Source organism: Hibiscus syriacus, unplaced genomic scaffold (assembly GCF_006381635.1).
Source record: "Hibiscus syriacus cultivar Baekdansim isolate YM2019G1 unplaced genomic scaffold, ASM638163v2 tig00112530_pilon, whole genome shotgun sequence".
NCBI classification, from domain to species: domain Eukaryota; kingdom Viridiplantae; phylum Streptophyta; class Magnoliopsida; order Malvales; family Malvaceae; genus Hibiscus; species Hibiscus syriacus.
The window spans coordinates 1,015,264-1,033,943 of record NW_024063358.1 but is presented as its reverse complement, the minus strand read 5'-3'; positions in this window follow the sequence as shown (position 1 = coordinate 1,033,943).

Sequence of the window (18,680 nt, the reverse complement as noted above, 5' to 3'; positions counted from 1 at the left end):
AAGCAATCCAACCATTGAAGAAAGGGAAGTATCTTTTCCAAGAGAGTACAACTATGTCAAGGATGGTGAAATTATAGGTGATCCATCAAAAGGGGTAACTACTCGATCTTCTCTTAGAAATATCTGTAATTATGTTGCATTTATTTCATGCATAGAGCCTAAGAACATCAAATAAGCATTAAAATATGAACATTGGATTATGGCTATGCAAGAAGAATTAAATCAATTTGAGAGAAGTAAAGTATGAACATTAGTTGAAAGGCCTAGTAATAAATCTACTGTAGGTACTAGATGGGTTTTTAGAAATAAACTTGATGAAAGTGGTATTATAGTGAGGAACAAGGCTAGACTTGTTCCTCAAGGCTATACTCAAGAAGAAGGCATAGACTATGATGAAACATACGCTCCCGTAGCTAGGATGGAAGCAATTAGAATGTTATTAGCATTTGCATGTTTCAATGAATTTAAATTATATCAAATGGATGTTAAAAGTGCATTTTTAAATGGTTTTATAAAAGAAGAAGTGTACGTGTAACAACCTCCAGGTTTTGAAGATTCAAATTTTTCGGATCATGTTTTAAAATTGACAAAAGCTCTTTATGGTTTAAAACAAGCTCCTAGAGCTTGGTATGAAAGATTGTCAAATTTTTTAATTGAAAAAGGTTTTTTAAAAGGAAAGGTTGACACTACATTGCTTTTAAAGAGAAAAGGTAAAGATTTATTAGTAATTCAAATTTATGTTGATGATATAATATTTGGTTCTACTAATGATGTTCTTTGCCAAGAATTTTCTAAGCTAATGCAAAGTGAGTTTGAGATGAGCATGATGGGGGAGCTCTCATTTTTCTTGGGACTCCAAATCAAGCAAAGAAAAGATGGCATCTTCATTAATCAAGCTAAGTATGTCAAAGATATGCTCAAGAAGTTTGGACTGAAAAATGGGAAACCTCATAACACTCCAATGAGCTCTTCAACAAAGCTTGACTTAGATGAAGGAGGTAAATGTGTGGATGTTAAATTATATAGATCCATGATTGGCTCATTGCTTTATCTAACCGCAAGTAGACCGGATATTATGTTTAGTGTTTGCTTGTGTGCTAGGTTTCAATCATGTCCTAAAGAATCACATTTACTAGCTGTTAAGAGAATCTTTAGATACCTTAAGGACACTCATAGTTTAGGACTTTGGTATCCTAGAGACTCTAGCTTTAGCTTGCATGCCTTTTCTGATGCGGATTATGGAGGATGCAAATTAGATAGGAAAAGCACCTCCGGTACTTGCCAATTCCTTGGAAATATGCTAATTTCTTGGTTTTCAAAGAAACAAAATTGTGTTGCATTATCTACCACTGAAGCGGAATACATTTCAGCCGGTAGTTGTTGTGCACAAGTTTTATGGATGAAACAACAACTTTTTGATTATGGAATTGAAGTAGGTACCATTCCTATCAAGTGTGACAATACTAGTGCTATTTGTCTCACTAAAAATCCCATCCAACACTCTAGAACTAAGCACATTGAAATAAGACATCACTTCATTAGAGACCATGTCACTAAGGAAGATATAGTTTTAGAATATGTTGATACTTTGCATCAATTAGCGGATATCTTTACAAAACCCTTAGACAAGGAAAGGTTTTGGACACTTAGAAGAGAATTAGGTTTAACTAACCTATCTTTACTTAGTGTTTAAAATAATTTAGCACTTTTAATAAATACTGAAAAATGCTTATAATAATAATTTTTAATTGCATTCTTGCTATTAGTTAGGGGGAGTTTATGATTCTTAATGAAAATTAATTTTATGTTCAAATAATGTTTAAAGATTAATTTAATTGTTTGAACATAATTATTTTTCAAATATGAGTTGCCTATACCACTAGAGAAGATTAATTTAGCATTTTATGTGCTTAAAAGTCGGATTTTAGCATTTTTGTGCAGAGGGAATCGATCCCCCATGAGGGAACCGATTCCCCCTTTGAAGGGGAACCGATTCCCCCCACAGGGGAATCGATACCCCCCTGGGGTTCTGTTAAATCGGGCAGAACACCTCAAAAACCCCAAAACCCTCATTTTTCTTCTTCTTCCGCCGTTTCTCACCCTCTAAGCACTCAAATCTCCATTCTTGCCTCAAATCATTGATTTTAATCGGAAATCACTTCAAATATCATCTCCTAAACTTGCAATCATCATTAAAATCGTGCAAACAACATCTAAATCCCCTCAATCTTCATCTTTCAAGGTAAATTTTTCTAAACTCTCTATTTCATTGATTTTGAACATAGGATTAGTTTTAATTAGTTCTAGGTTGAAATAGTGATCGGGCATTGATTATTTAGTGATTAGAAACTAGATGTTACAACTAATTTCATAAAAAACACAAGAATTTTCCAAAAATTTTTAATTTTTCGAAATAAAAAAAATGTTAATTTTCAAATTATTGTGTTTTGATTAAATTATGTTGTTGTTATAAAAACTATACATATATTGTTTCTCAAAACCATATTTTTCAAAAGTTTTTCAAAAACTTTGCCCATTAGGATTGATTTAGAGAACCTTGAAATATTGAGGACTCATTTGAGTTTTGGGATTAATTGAATTGCATACATTTGTTTTTAAAATTGCAGGTTATCAATTCTATTCCGATTTCCTAAACCATGTCCAATCCTAAACGTGCTAGGTTTTCATCTAGTCGTTCTAGTCGTCAAACAAAACCTCCTCCTATTCCTCAAAATCCTATTCCAAATCTTGATCCTAATTTGACTATCCAAAATTCTTGTTTCAATCAACCGGGTCCTAAAGATTATCGTTATTGGTTTTACCAATATTTTGACTCATATAAGATTAGGGAAGAACGTATCCCATCTCTTCAAACTATGGTTGATATTAACTTTAAATATCTCCCTATCTTGCACGAATGAAATTTGATAAACTTTTCGAACTTGAACCCATTGTCTATCATCAACTTGTTCGTATCTTCTACTGTAATGCCGTTTGTATCAAAAATCGTGACAAAACCAAAACCATAGGAGTGCGTTCCTACCTCCTAGGTCAATATTTCCATCTTGATCCTGATTACATAGCCAATGCCTTAGGCTTGGATAATGAAGGTTTATCAAACGAAAAACAAGTTTTAGGCTCACGATATAAACGGAATGATAGTGCAAGTGTTTTAGATCTCCATGAGCGTTTTCTTCATCTTATGATCACTTGGTGGTTTCGACCATCCGGGGGTCGTTATTCTACTCTTAGAGCTTTAGACCTTTGGTGGTTGCATTATTTTGAAAACAATATAAAAATAAACCTTTCCGAGATTATCTTTGCTGAGATCGTTGAAACCGTTAACTTAGTGCCAAATAAGAAACTCTGTTCTTCACTAGTTTACGGTTGTATCCTTAGTAATCTATTTTCTAAAGCCGAACTCCGAGTTGGTCTAGATGCCTCATTTCCTCTTAAGAAACAAATCAATCTTCTTTCTTTAACAAGAGCGGGATGGGTCAAAAATAAGGAAACCGGTGCATGGGTTCGATCTTCTACTCCGGGAGCTAGTTCTTCACAAGCTCCACCCGAAGCTGACGAAGATCCCGAGTTTGAACAATTAATGAGGGATATCGATGAAGCTGAAGAAGAACTTGAACAACCCGAGGAGCATGCACAACAATCGACTCAAATGCCTCCATATTTTCAATCCTTTATGGAGATATTTGATTTCCGTTATGCGACAATGGATTCGCGCTTTTCCTCTATAGAGTCTCATTTATCCACAATGGGAGCTCAACAATTAGAGATTCTTCAGGAGATGCGTGCAAACAATGAAGCAACCAATGCTCGTATTAATGAACTAACTCATGAAATGGCTGCTATGCGAGCCCGTTTTCCTCCTACCAATCCGAATGCTTGATTTTGTGTTTAGCTTTACAATTTTGAACAAAATGAATATTGTTTCAACATTTTGAATTGTTTGATTTTGTGGATTGTTGGATTTTGGATTTATTGATAGTGTGAACTTATATGTTTGGTGTGTTTTATTCGTTATTGCATCATTTACATCATTATTAGCAATATGACCAATTTTGCCATATCACATTATTTATGAATATTGATTACGGAACTAATGGCTAATGTTTCTCTTAATTGTGATCTTAGCAGCTTATGCATACATATACCTAATCAAATGGCTTAATATTTTTTACGTTTATTTGAATCTTTTTGATTTAACAAAAAGGGGGAGAAGAAGTGTGTTTAAGTGTGTGTTTTTAAAATGATAAATGGGAGAAGTGTTAAAGTAAGTGGGAGTAATTTCAAAACTTGATTTCAAAATCTTAAAATTACTAAAATGTTTTGTTATATCAAAAAGGGGGAGATTGTTGAAAACATTTTGATATTTCGATATAACAAATTAAGTTAAATGAATTTTAAGATTTTCCAAAATGATTTTCTAAAGTATGTTCGATAAATTTATTCGAATATAAAAACATTACTCCAAATATTTCAAAAATCATTTTTAATCTTTACTTAAGTGTAAAATTAAGTTTTAATCTTAAAACAATTTCAAAATAATCTTTCAAAGTATTTCGAACCATTTCAAACCCAAAATTTCCAGATTGCTCAGAGGGAACCGATTCCCTCCCATAGGGGGTACCGATTCCCCCTGAATGGTTTGACTCTGAGATTTCCAGAATGCTCGGAGGGAACCGATTCCTCCATAGGGGGTACCGATTCCCCCCTGTTCAACGGTCGAAATATTTGAATTTTACACTTAGGGAACCGATTCCCTATAAGGAGGAACCGATTCCCCCCACGCTCTAAGCTGTTTTATTAATTGTTTTCACACTAAAACGGCTATATTATCTTCATTAATTATCCCCAACGTTCAGAAGTGATTCAATGTGTATTTAAACAAGTTCTGAAGCCCTTGATCAGTAAGAAATCATAGAGAAACAAGAGAGAAAGCATCAAACACAAAGTTTGTGCAATTCAAGCCAATTTTCATTCAATATTCATTTTGCTTTCAAAGAACACTTATTGTGCTCATTTGTAATTTTCTTTGAGTGTTCTTTTCTTGTTCTAGAATTGTGCAAACATCTTACCTTGTGAGGTTTTCTTGTAAGTTTGCAAATTTGTAATCTTCTCTTTGGGAAAAAGAGTGTTCTCAAGAGTTGGGGTATACTCTTGAGGGAATTGTAAGGTTATCTCTTTGGCCTTTAAAGAAAGAACAAATTAGTGAATTTGTTGGAAAATCCTTAGTGTGGATAGCTAAGGTAGTGGACGTAGACTTTATTTGAGAAAGTCGAACCACTGTAAATCGCTGTGCAATTACTTTCAATTTTCTGCAAAAGCTTCCACAAAAATTTTAATTGCCAATTCACCCCCCTCTTGGCCGATTCCGTCAATCGATTAACTCAACATAGACATCTAGAGATAAAATGAAGTTGGGTAATCTTAGTTATACAAACTAAAATTCAATATTCAAATATTGAGATTATAGAATGTCAAATTCAACAAAGAACATGAAGACGAGTCAATGAATCTAAATAACCTGATAACTGAATATCACTATTCATTGTGATTTTTCCTTGAGAAAACGCATCCGGTGAAACATAATCAATTGATCTAAACAACCCAATAATTGAATCCGTGAATTCATCTACTAAATTAAATCTGAGATCTATGATCTTTTACGCCAAATCTTTGTTTTTGCTAAAAAAAGCATATTTTCAATTATAGATCCCTATGAGCCATGTTCACCTTATGAATCATCGTTAATTTTGCTGTTTATGCGATCTGTCACACCATCACCACCGCACCGACCTTCGAGTGCCTCATTTTTACGACGATCCGATCAAACAATGCATTGCTGGAGTAGAGCTCCAGTCATAAGTGAACGCCGCTTTGATCTTCGCAAACATCGTGGAGGTTGATCACATTCGGATTCGACGAAATGTTTTCGGAGATCTTTTGCATCACGGGGATTTCGTTGTTTAACAAAGCGTTGGAGATGGAAACCTGGTATTGTATCGTCAATAACATCATCATTGAAGAAGCTCTAATTTTCTTGACTCGAGACGATGATGCTTGATGGTGAATATTTTTAGAGATTTAATGGTGAAGTCACCTAACTTGACTTCAAAAATTTAGAAATAATAATTAGAAACAAAAAGACTACTGCAATAGAGCTGAGATGTCTGAAAAAGAAACGAGGAGAAAACTAGCAATATTAGGAATTGGAGAGACAAAATATTAAAAAAATGAATAAATTAAAATACTATCCTTAAACTAATTTGAATTTTCAAACAGACCCATAATCAGAATTTTATTTAAACTTTAGAGGTTAAAATAAAATTATAATCATTTTACTAACATGTCACGTCATCAATATAACGGTATTCAACGTCCACATATGTTTTTTGAATTTGATGAGCAGAAGCATACAAATATAAAAGGAAATTAATCAAAACTTAATACACATATTAAGAAATGATATAGTTTTAATTGTATATGTTTATCATGCCGATTCAGCAAACCGCTAAAGTTTTAACGAATATTAATATTCAGTGACAACGTCTTAATTAAAATAAAACGAAAATAAAATAGTATTTTTTCATCGAGTGAGAAAAAATTATTAAATTCAAATGTAAGCTCTGTTTTGAAAACCGGACCGGATCTGCCGGTTCAACCGGTTCAATCGGGAACCGTTGCTTAGTCCGGTTCAATCTAAACCGGTTGAACCGCTATTAGTGAATCGGCCAGAACCGCTGAACCGTTCGAACCGGACCGACTGAAAAAAGGAAAAAATCGGGATTTTTGTTTTTTTTAAAAAATTAAACCAAACAACGTCGTTTGTTAAATGAGCCAAGTCAAACTCGTTTGTTAAATGAGCCAAGTCGAACTCGAGTATTGCTGAGCTCGACTCGAACTTGAAAACTTTAAAAGTAAGCTCAACTCAACTCAAACTCACAAGCTAAAAATTATCAAGTTCAACTCAAACTCGAAATATAATATTGAAACTTTAACTCAAAAATGCTTGAACTCAAAAAAAAATTAGAAGCTCGATTGAAGCCTAAAATTCGAGCTTGATTGAAGTGAAAAAATAGTTCACTCAATGCTCACCAAAAGACTCTATGATTTTGAATGTCAAATTACCTCTATTATTTATAGAAGTTAGTTGTTATGCGCTTCTATGTTTCTTAGCAATGTGAGATTGTTTTGTTCTCATATTTTTACTCTTTAGACTTTTGGGATGCTCTTCTATGTTTTTTAGACATGTGATATAAATTAAACCAAACAATATCATTTTGTTATGATTTTTTTAATCCCAAATTTATTTTTTAATTATAGTTATATAATTATATTTATTATTTAATATGTTTTACTTTAAATATTATGTTGTAGTTAATTTGAATCATTTTGTTTAACTTGATTTTATGGTTTTTAACTTATATATGTTATGACTTGCTTTGAATATGACTTGTGATATAAAAAATTATTTTTTATTAAATATTTTTGATATTTTTATTTAATTTTTTAAATAATTATGACGTCGCTCAATTTTTTCGACCGATCGAATAAATTCAACCGATTAAACTAATAAACCAATAATATAACTGATTCGCTAACCTGTCCAATTCCGAAAATCATGAATGTAAGTAATACTAAAAATAGACGACTGATTAAATATATAGTTTATTCTAAATATATAACAAACACGAGTAGAAGTGTGAATGCGGTTGCAAAAAAAATAAAGAAATCAGCCTTGGAAAAGATGAAAAATCTTTTGGTAGTGAAGTCAAGTCAAGTCACCAGTGATGGCGGTTGATAAAGAACAGTGACTAACTAAAGAGACAAACTTACCGGAACATGCGGTCGAGTTCTTCCTTATCTAAAAAGGATGTCTTTTTTGAATGAGAATTTTCTGATAAGGTCATTTTCGCTGTTAATTTACAATCTATGAAAAGACTAGCTATTTTTATACGAAATATGATAAAATATCTACTTAGTATTTAAATTATTAATTTTAATTTGTTTTAGTGGTTCTTTTGCCTTACCATATTTGTATACAGATACAGATATAGATCAATGACAGATCTAAAAATTTAAGAATAAGAGTTCAAAATTTTAATTTTATTTTCTTAAAAATAATGGGTATGCAAAAATAATATTTTTTCCTTTTTTCCTTAATATATTAATCTAAATTTAATTAATTTTTTAAAATAATAGAGATGCATTTGATCTCATGGGATTTAGTGCATCCGCCGCTAATATGGATGCGTAAATCTATAACTATGCCGACCGATACTATTTATTATCGAAACCTTATGAACAGTAAGAGCCTAATTTAATTGCATGTTTTGAGTTGGGAAAACTACATACCTGGTCCCTCTGTCCTGTCGAAGTTTATTTTATCGGTCAATGAAATATTGTATTGAGAAGAAGAAGAAGAAATAATTATTTCATAATTAACCTTCCATTTATCCTTTGGATGGTTTTGATAAAAGATTTCATAATTTAATTGCGTGTTCACCTTCTTGACTAGATCCCAAAGTGTACATAATTTGAAGATAAGTGACTTAAATTAAATATTCCACTTAATCTTTTGTCTCTGTGTAGCCTATTGAGTTCAACCCTTCACTCTAAGTAATTAAAATAGATTGATAAAGTGAAGCACCTCACCACACGCTTAAATTATGAATCTTTTAACAACAACAATGAACGATTGTTATAAGAGAGTTAAAGGCATAAAGGGGGAATAGTCAAGGAAAAAGTCCTTACTCTGTTCGATTGTGGACGAGAGAGGTATTTTATAATGGTTTTAGATGATTACTCGTAGGTCGACAAAGAAGATATATCTAGTAATTAGATCTTAAATTCTACTCTAGTAAATCATGCGAGTCTATCAAAAGTGTCTAAAAGTTATATACGTTGTAATTTATTCGAGGATTAACGGTTCTATCACTCACGAAAATTATAGATCCTTTAACATTTCATACGAACGAAAAATTTATCTAAAATTTTCGACCGACAAAAAAAACTCATAATTTTCAGAGATCAGTTATAGGATATAGCAATTATTATAAAATTTCCAAATTTATTTGAAAAAAAAAATTATAGGTTGGTTTGCTCCAATTAGATTCCAAGAATTAAGCCGGCTAAAGGCATTTATAATTTGATTATAAAAAAGATGATGAACGTTTGGATTAATCGGGCTGAGCTCGGGACTGAACCTTGATTTTTTTCCAAAACGAGTTTTAGCCCAGCCTGGACCATGAACGTCACAACTCACAACTATCCAATTTTCCCTTCTAAATCTCGTCTTTTTCATTTATTTGGGTAATAGGTGTGGTTTAGGGTCCATTTGTTTCACGTAAAACGTTTTTCGAAAAATGTTTTTCTCATTTTCCTGTGTTTGGTTGGAAGAAAATTGGTTGGTCAACGTAAAACATTTTCTTAATAAACAGAATTTCCTTTGTGTTTTATGGAAAATGACTTACAGTCTGATTTTCCGTAAGTCATTTTCTGAACTTTTCACTTTAAAGAATAAATACTCAAAATAATTTTATTTTATGAATTTAATATTAATACAATATTTTAATATCATTTTAATCAAAATATTAATTATTAAAATATTTAAAATATATTTATTAATATTTCTAATAATATAATATTATATTTTTAATATTATAATAAAATAATCAATTATAATATAATAATATAAGATATTATATTTTTATTTTAATAATATATAATACATTAATAATAAAATTTATATTATTTATTAATTTAATAGAAATAATATTATTAAATTATTAATAATGAATAATATTATTTATATATTTAATATTAATATAATAATATTTTAATAAATATATTTAAAATATACTAATTAATATTTTTAAAATATAATACAACACTTTTACTTTAATAAATAATTAATATAATTTATAATATTTTTATTTCAATAAAAATATATCAATATTAATATTTTTATTAATAAAATTATAAAAAATATTTTAATAATAAATAAATTATTTTAGTATTTTAAAAAATAATAATATTATGTTTTATGATAAATAATATTATTTATTATATTTAATATTTGTAATAAATATTTTTTAAAAAAATTCATCAACTAGTAGAAAAATGTTTAAACAACATATTCCAAACATCGTAAATTTTTTTCTAAAATATGTTTTTAAGAAAATGTAATTCATTTTACGAAAAATATTTTTCGAAAAACATTTTCAGTGAAACAAACAGACCCTTAGCTTTAGGACTATGTTGCTCGAATTTTTCCTATACAGGCATTATGTATACAATTCTTAAAGAACATATATCCGTATCTGACACGTACATCCGAGTCGAGTAACTTAGCTTTATTCTTCTAGTAAACAGATTGATGCTGACCTTAGAGTAGCCAAAGTCGCATATCTTGTGCAGTGCTCCCATCTAATGGTGTGTTCTCCAGCTTAAGATCTCTGTGACAAATTTGCTGCATGAACAGGGAAAATAAAGGCCGATTTTGCTTAAGATTTTGGTAGAAATGGCAAACTATTTTCAGAATTAGAGGGATCCATTAGTACGTATACCATTGCATGGCAATAACTCACTCCCTGGTGTCAGTTGTTGTAAGAAAAACCTTGTCCGAAGCAGTAAAGTAATAAAAATTCTTAAATGAAAATGAAATGATCAATGAAATTCAATTATAAAAATGATACATATATATATATATATATATATATATATATACACACCCCCATCCTCACTAAATCTACCAGCATTGCAAATCCTTTGAAAAAGTTCTCCACCAGCAGCATACTCCATGACTATGGCAAGATGAGTTGGTGTTAACAGCACCTGCAAGTAAAAAAATAAGCAAGAAAACAAAAGATGAACCATTTTAAAGCCTGTTAAGCTCAAAGAAACTCTGGGTGTCCCTGGAAACTCTTTGAATCTAATTATATTTGGATGCTTCAAAGACCTATGGTTCATAATCTCCCTTTGAGCACGTTCATCGATCTGCATAACCAAGCAAACCCCTCAAAAAAATCAATCCAAAAAAAAAAAAAAAACCCAGATGAGTCTATGAATAATAAAAGCAGACACCTTGGGTCATCTCTTTCAATACACTTGACAGCATAAAGCTCGCCGCTCCATTTCTCCCTAACCAGCTTTGCAACACCAAAGTTCCCTGAACCGATATCTTTCAGTACCTCGTAACTATCCATTTTCCCAAACCAAATCCCAGAAAGAGAACAAAAATCTATATATACACCACATGTTTGGGATTCTGTTTATGATGTAATATATGGTTTTAGAGGTTGAGGAACGTCGATCTAAAAAAATATATGTGGTGGTGATTAGAACAGGAGAATCCCGATGATTTTCCATTTTCCCCCTCTCGAATATGAGTTTGTGGCACAGCCGCATAGCTGATAGCAAAGGCAAGAGGTAATTTTATTGAAATGGAGACTGAAAATCGGTGTCAACTGTCAACGGCAGAGGGACAAAAGAAGGGGCAAAACTACACGTGGGCTATAATTAGTGGTTGGAATTTGGAAGCAGATACCGAACAAGTTGCACACTTTTGTACACAAATGGTCCGACGGTACGTTACTGTTTTATTAAGTGATTGGTTATTAAAAAATTATAAATTGATTATTTGATTATAGAGTATTTTGTTGAATTTCTTAATTATTAAAAATTATAAAATGATCACTCAATTATTTATTATGTTCTAAACTCGTCTTTTTCTGTTAAAAAATTGACAATATTCTTAGTTGAACATTAACATATTGATTGTGATATGATAAAATATGATCGCAAGTCTCAAACGATTATCATATCTTAGTCATATGTTAATGTTCAATTTAGACAATCGTCAATTTTTTAACGGCAAATGACGAGTTTGAAACATAATAAATAGTCATATGACCATTTTATAACTTTTAATAGTCGAGAGACTTAATAAAACAACATTATATATTTGGAGAATAATTTTATAACTTTTAACCGTCAAAATACTTAATAAAAGAGTATCATATAATTAAAGGACTATTTGTATACTTTACCCTTAATAAATTTAATTCTTTAAACAAACGATAATATAAGATAATAGATAGAAAGGTAGAAAGGATATAAGATTTTTAGGCATACAAAAATAAATGCATCTATCAACCATAAATTGTCATTTAGTTGGTCATGAAATTTGTTACAATTAGATTCTTTTATGTTATAAATCGAAAATTGTTTTTAATTTTAAATAAAATATAAGATTTTATTTTTTAAATTTTCTAAGATAATTATAAGATAATATTTTTATAATATTTTTTAACTATCGATAACATGCGCCTTTCAAACCAATTAATCAAACCTAAAACTTCAAAATATAATAATAATTTTTTAAAGAGAAAATAACCTCAGTTACCAAAAATCCCATATAATATACGATTTTAACCAACTTTTTCCAGATTTGCCAAAATGACCAACAAAATCGCAATGCGATCGCTAATTCGCAACGCGATCTCCATTATCGCAAATCAGTTTCCAGATTCGCAACGCGATTATGACAATCGCAATGCGATTTTCCAATTTCGCGTTGCGATTTTCCCAATTCGCAATGCGAATAAGTAAATCGCAATGCGAATTTGGAAAATCGCAATGCGATACTGACTATCGCAATGCAATTTTCCTAATTCGCATTGCGATTTACGATTCGCGTTGCGATTTCATAAATCGCAACGCGAAGTAAATCACACGCGATTAAGTAAATCGCGCAATGCGAATTAGGAAAATCGCAATGCAACTCATAACCTCAAATCTAAAATCACAACACTCAGTCCCATCTCCATCTCTCACTCTCTACGGTGAAATCCGTCCCCATCTCCGAAGATTTCCGTCCCCATCGCCGGCGAAATCCCTCACAACCATTCACGGTCAGAAATCCCTCACAATCATTCAGAAATGAAAAATCAACCTCTGAGGGTTAGTTTTTTTTTTTATTTTGAAATTTTTGCATTATTTTAGGTTTTTCATATTGAGATTGATGATAAGTTTACTGGTAATTTCAATAATAGATTAACCATTTCACTTAGATTTCTTATTAAATTCATTCGATTGCTGCCAATACTGTTAAACCGTTTAGCCTGTGAAGTTAGTATTTGTCTTTGTTTTGTCTTTTGGTTGAAGTAATGCAGAAGAAGAATAGTTTCGAGAATGAAAATCGCAACGCGGAAATAACTATCGCAACGAGAGATCGCAACGCGAAATGAAAATCGCAACGCGAAACCAAAATCGCATTGCGATTTTCATTTCGCGTTGCGATTCTCTCGTTGCGATTTTCGTTTCGCGTTGCGATAGTCATTTCACTTTGCGATTCTCTCGTTGCGATAGTCATTTCCGCGTTACGATTTTCATTATCTCGTTGCGATTTTCATTTCAACCAAAATACAAAACAGTGTTGCAAATTTTAGTTTCAAGAATAAACTACTATTTATGTTTATTGTTTTTGGTATATCTTCACAGTGTAGTTTTTGGTATATCTAACTTGGTATGTTTATTGTTTTTGTAGAAATTTTTTTCGGCTTCATTGACATTAAGGAATAAAGTTAGCCTAGCCATTACAATTGCTTCGAAGCTTTCACATGCACAAAGAAAATTGTTTGAGGGAACCTGCTTCGGGCCATGGCTGAGAGTACAGCATCCGGGTGGAGATGCTAATTTGACCCATTTGTGGCTTCAGACCATGACTAGCGATCTACCCGACAGTATACAACGTGGTGAGGAAGAGATATGGTTTCATTTTCCACTGGTATACTTGTTTTGGGCGGAAGGAGTTCTGCTTAATCACTGGTCTACGATTCGGACACGATGATGTAGGCCGGTACACTCGTCATATCACCCGCCCATCATGGTTATCCAGGGTTTTTCCTGATGAGTCAATAGAGAAGCCGAACTTATACGTCGACGACATGAAGAAATTGTTTAATAAGAAATATGGTTTTACTCGGATGAATGACGTCGATGTTGTCCGAGTATGTCTTCTACTACTTTTGTATGCCGGCTTTTTAGGCAGAGAGGACAGACAACCTATTCCTCAGGAGCTAATATTATTGGTAGAGGACCTAAATGCATGGAATCTGTTTCGGTGGGGTTCGTATATATGGAAAGCTACCTGGACTAAGTTGTCGTCTGCCTTTGATGACCGCAAAAGTTTGCGGGGCGATGGGTCGAAATACACTTTGTCAGGCTTTGTTTGGGCCTTTAAGGTAAGAATTTCTATATGATGTTTTCAAAATTATAATTAATTATTTAACAATTACTAATGTTTGTTATTATATTGTTTGTAGATTTGGATATTCGAGGCTTTCCCCAGCATGCAGACATATGCATTAAAAACCTCAAATGATATTCCTAGGGCTATTTCCTAGAAGAGGAAACGTCTGTTGGATTGGGAAGACTTAATACCATATGCGACAATAAATAATGTAAGTTAACACAAATACTATCATATATAAACAAGTTATTAATAGTATACGTTTAACTTTGTTTGAGTTTTTATATTTTTAGGAGGCCAACATTCCATTAATGAGACTGACACCCACGGAGGCTGAGCTTCCCACTGATTGGTGGCAAGCTAGTCAGCGTTTTCTTGATGGCACGAATGATGAGCAGCCTCCACTTCCTCCACTTCGAGAGCCATCACCTCACCCAGAGCATCACCTGATCGACCCGACTATACACCTCTACAACGAGCCATCACCTATCCCGTCACATCATCGAGCCTCTTCTCCACCATCACCTCATGATAGGCGACCGGCAAAGATGCCACGACTTCTATCTCCCTGTTCTCTACCTCCACGGGATGAGTCAAGGGAGTTACGTGATGAGGTCAATACCTTGCGTGAGGAGATCGGTACTCTACGCGATAACGATGGTGCATGGCGTGTGAAGGTGTCTACTTTACGTGGTGAGGTTGCCGCTCTACGTGATATGGTAGTATCGTTGCAGAATGAGGTTCATACTCTACGCAACGAGGTAAGTTTAAGATTTTCCATATTTAACTTGATGATAAATTTACTCGTAATTTCACTTAAATTAACCATTTCACTTAGATTGCTTAGTAAATTTATTCGGTTGCTGCCAATACTGCTAAACTGTTTATTAACACTGTGAAGTTAGTATTTGTCTTTTTGTTTTGTCTTTTGGTTGAAGAAAATTTATTCGGTTGCTGCCAATTCTGCTAAACTGTGTATTCTTTAACACTGTGAAGTTAGTATTTGTCTTTGTTTTGTCTTTTGGTTGAAAGTTTGAAATATATTTGTCTTTGTTTTCACTGTTTAAATATCATGTCTGTTTATTTACTGATATTTTTATTTAATTATTTAGCGGACCGATAAGGTGGATGCTTTACGTAGGGTTTTTCTTGCACGACAGAGTTCACGCATCAGACGGCGTGCACGTGCTATTAAGTCTCCATACACCCCAATAGTGCGAAGACACCGCAAGAAAAAGCCCAACTCGCCTGTCATCCCTCAAGAGTCTACTCCTATCGTTGAAGAGGCCCCTATCATTCCTCGAGAGTCCCCTCCCACCGTTCAAGAGGCCACTGTCATCGTTGAAGAGGTCCCTCCCACCATTCAAGAGCCCGATTCACATGGCGTCATATGTAGGATTCTTGAGAAACCCTCTGACGTGCCGGACATGATGGATTCAAGTTGGCTCTCGTATGATTTACCGGCCAGTACCATACCGGTATCTGAAGTTGAGAGGAAACAACTACCGGACACAATTCTGGATAACACCCTTTGGGCTAAGACCGCAGTTGATTTTTATCTACATGAGCGGAGCCAGGGGTGTTTCACTGATATATGCAAGCTCAACGATGATATCTATTTGTTGCTTATCGATCTTGGTGGGCGTATATGGGGTCGAGACAATGGCTATTTCGATGGAGGGGTAAGTCTTATATTTTTCTTATATTTTAATTTGATTATTTTTTTTTTAAAATTTATGTAAGTTACTAATATATGTCTTTTTTTGTAAAACAGCATATCGATACATGGGTGTCACGTCTTCTAATAATTAGGAAACTTAAGGAAAATAAAAGAAATACACGATATACAATTATGCCGACGTCTTTTAACGCCGTTCACTTGAAGAATCAACGAGATGAATCATTGCGTTGGGCAATGAACAAGCTAAACTTTATCCTGCATGGTGGAAGGTCGATAAGGTTAGTGTTTATTTTAGATTGAGTTTAAAGTATTCATAATAAGTGCGCAAATGAATGAATTATTACTTATGATTGCAGGTTTTATCCCTGTTTTGGAACGTAAACATTGGCTTCTCGTCGAGCTTCAGATCCTATCCCTTAAGGCAATAGTATATGACAGCATGATAAATTACATATCATTGGCTGATTTAAGAGATATTATTAAGGGATGGAGCTCTCATTTGGCTAAATTCTTGGATGCGATAAATTATTGGACTCGTTCTGGAAACAAGAAGCCAAAGAAGCTCAATATTACATTTAGCAGAGACGAGACCGCACCACAACAAACGAAAGGACCCAGAGGGATTGTGGTTCTCTCGTATGCTTGGCGTTGGACCGTTTGATCACAGGAAGTATAAAGTATCTACCTCCCACCGATAGAGATAGAGCTGCAGTAGGCTTGTGGTGTTCGGCATTATATGGCTAGATCGATATATACGAGACGCTGCCTACCTGCATCCGCGTTATAAAAATGTCCATAAACAATTGGTATGTTTATAGGCTTGTGGTTTGAAAATGTTTGGTTAAGTACCTAGAATTCAATAATTGCTGTTTGTAGGTTTTAGATGTGTAGAAAGTGTTGTTTGAACAAAAGGTTTGGTTTATGCAGGTTAATCTCATAAGTGAGCTGCGTGAAAATGATGTATGGCTGCAAAAGTTATTTCAATAGTAGATGAGGAAATAAAATTATTGCTTATTTTTTGTTGTTTAATTGATTTGTAAAAGGTGATTTGTTAATTGATATTAACATAATTTTTATTTGTGCTTGTTTATTGATTGAAATGTAAGGTTGATTTGTTGATTTCAATCTGCATTATGTTGAAGGAAAAAATTACTATCGCAATGCGAAATGAAAATCGCAACGATATAATCGCAATGCGAAATGAAAATCGCAACGAGAGAATCGCAATGCGAAATGAAAATCGCAACGCGAAACTAAAATCGCAACACGAAACTAAATTCGCGTTGTGATTTTCATTTCGCTTTGCGATTCCCTCGTTGCGATTTTCATTTCGCATTGCGATTCTCTCGTTGCGATTTTCATTTCGCATTGCGATTATCTCGTTGCGATTTTCATTTCGCATTGCGATAGTAATTTCCGCGTTGCGATAGACATTAAGATGATTGCGAATGTCATTTCCGTGTTGCGATAGTCAAATGATTGCCTATTAAGTGATAACAACTGAACAGATCATATCAATTTTCAAACTCAAGTTACTAATACATGCCTAACTGAAAATGTTAAAAGTTCACACATAAAATCTACATAATACAACGTTTGCATTTAAAAATCACCTAAGTTAACAGTCCCAAAAGGTGAAGCCAGTAGTGATTGAGATTTTAAAGATGATTGCGATTTTGATTGCCTTTTTCTTGACACCATATGAGCTTTGGATTTTGATGATGATCCATATTTTTGGTAGAGGAAAAGTGATTGTGATGGCACTGGTTATCCACATGTCAACCTTGTACCACTTTCCTTGCACCGACTACATGTCGATCTCTTCTTCACCCTTCCCCCTAGCGGTACGATCGTGACTTTTTGGTCGGCCAGGTAGCCTTCTGTCCATGGCTGGTGGCAAAACTGTTTGTAAGTCATCTGGTATGTCCCACTCAGAAGGATGTGGAATAGGGTAGACAATCTCGGTATAAGTCTGTCGATATACTTCTGTAGTGTAGCAATCCATAGCGTATGTGCTTGAATCATCTGGTTTAGATGAAGAGCAACTTTTATAACATGGCCACACGGATAACCAGATGTTTGCCATTTCATACAACTACACGTCCTTGCATTTAGATCGACAAACCCATTTAAGTTATTATCCAGTACTTCAAACAAAGTGTTTGAACATGGTTCAACTCTCCATGACGTTGACTTCACAACACTTTTCGTTATCTTTTTTTCAGTCCATGGTGTAACACGATGTTCCAATGTTCCTTAAATTTAAATAAATAATACTTAGTAAAATATATGATAAGTTACGAATTCAAAGAAATAATACTTGCATGGTTTCTTTTCTTGTAGTACCACTGTTGAATAGAGGCTCGAAAAAACTCCATTAACATAGTAATGGGTAATTTCCGGGAATGACGACTTAGAGCGTTGATTGATTCTGCACTATTAGACGTCATGAAACCATATCTTACTCCAAGTTGATGTACTCTTGACCATCTTTCAAACCCGACATCTTCTAGTGTTTGAGCACACTGAGGCAAAACACGTCTTAAACAGTTTATATGCTTATTGAAATCCACTTCCGATAAGCTTTTACAGCCTTCTAGTATGTCCATTTTGTGCTTTTTTATACCAGACCTTGATTTTAGATTTCTATACAAATGAACACCACAAAGTCCATGAAAAGCATCTGGGAAACACCTTCTAACAGCGTTGTCAATTGAGTTTGCCCTATCG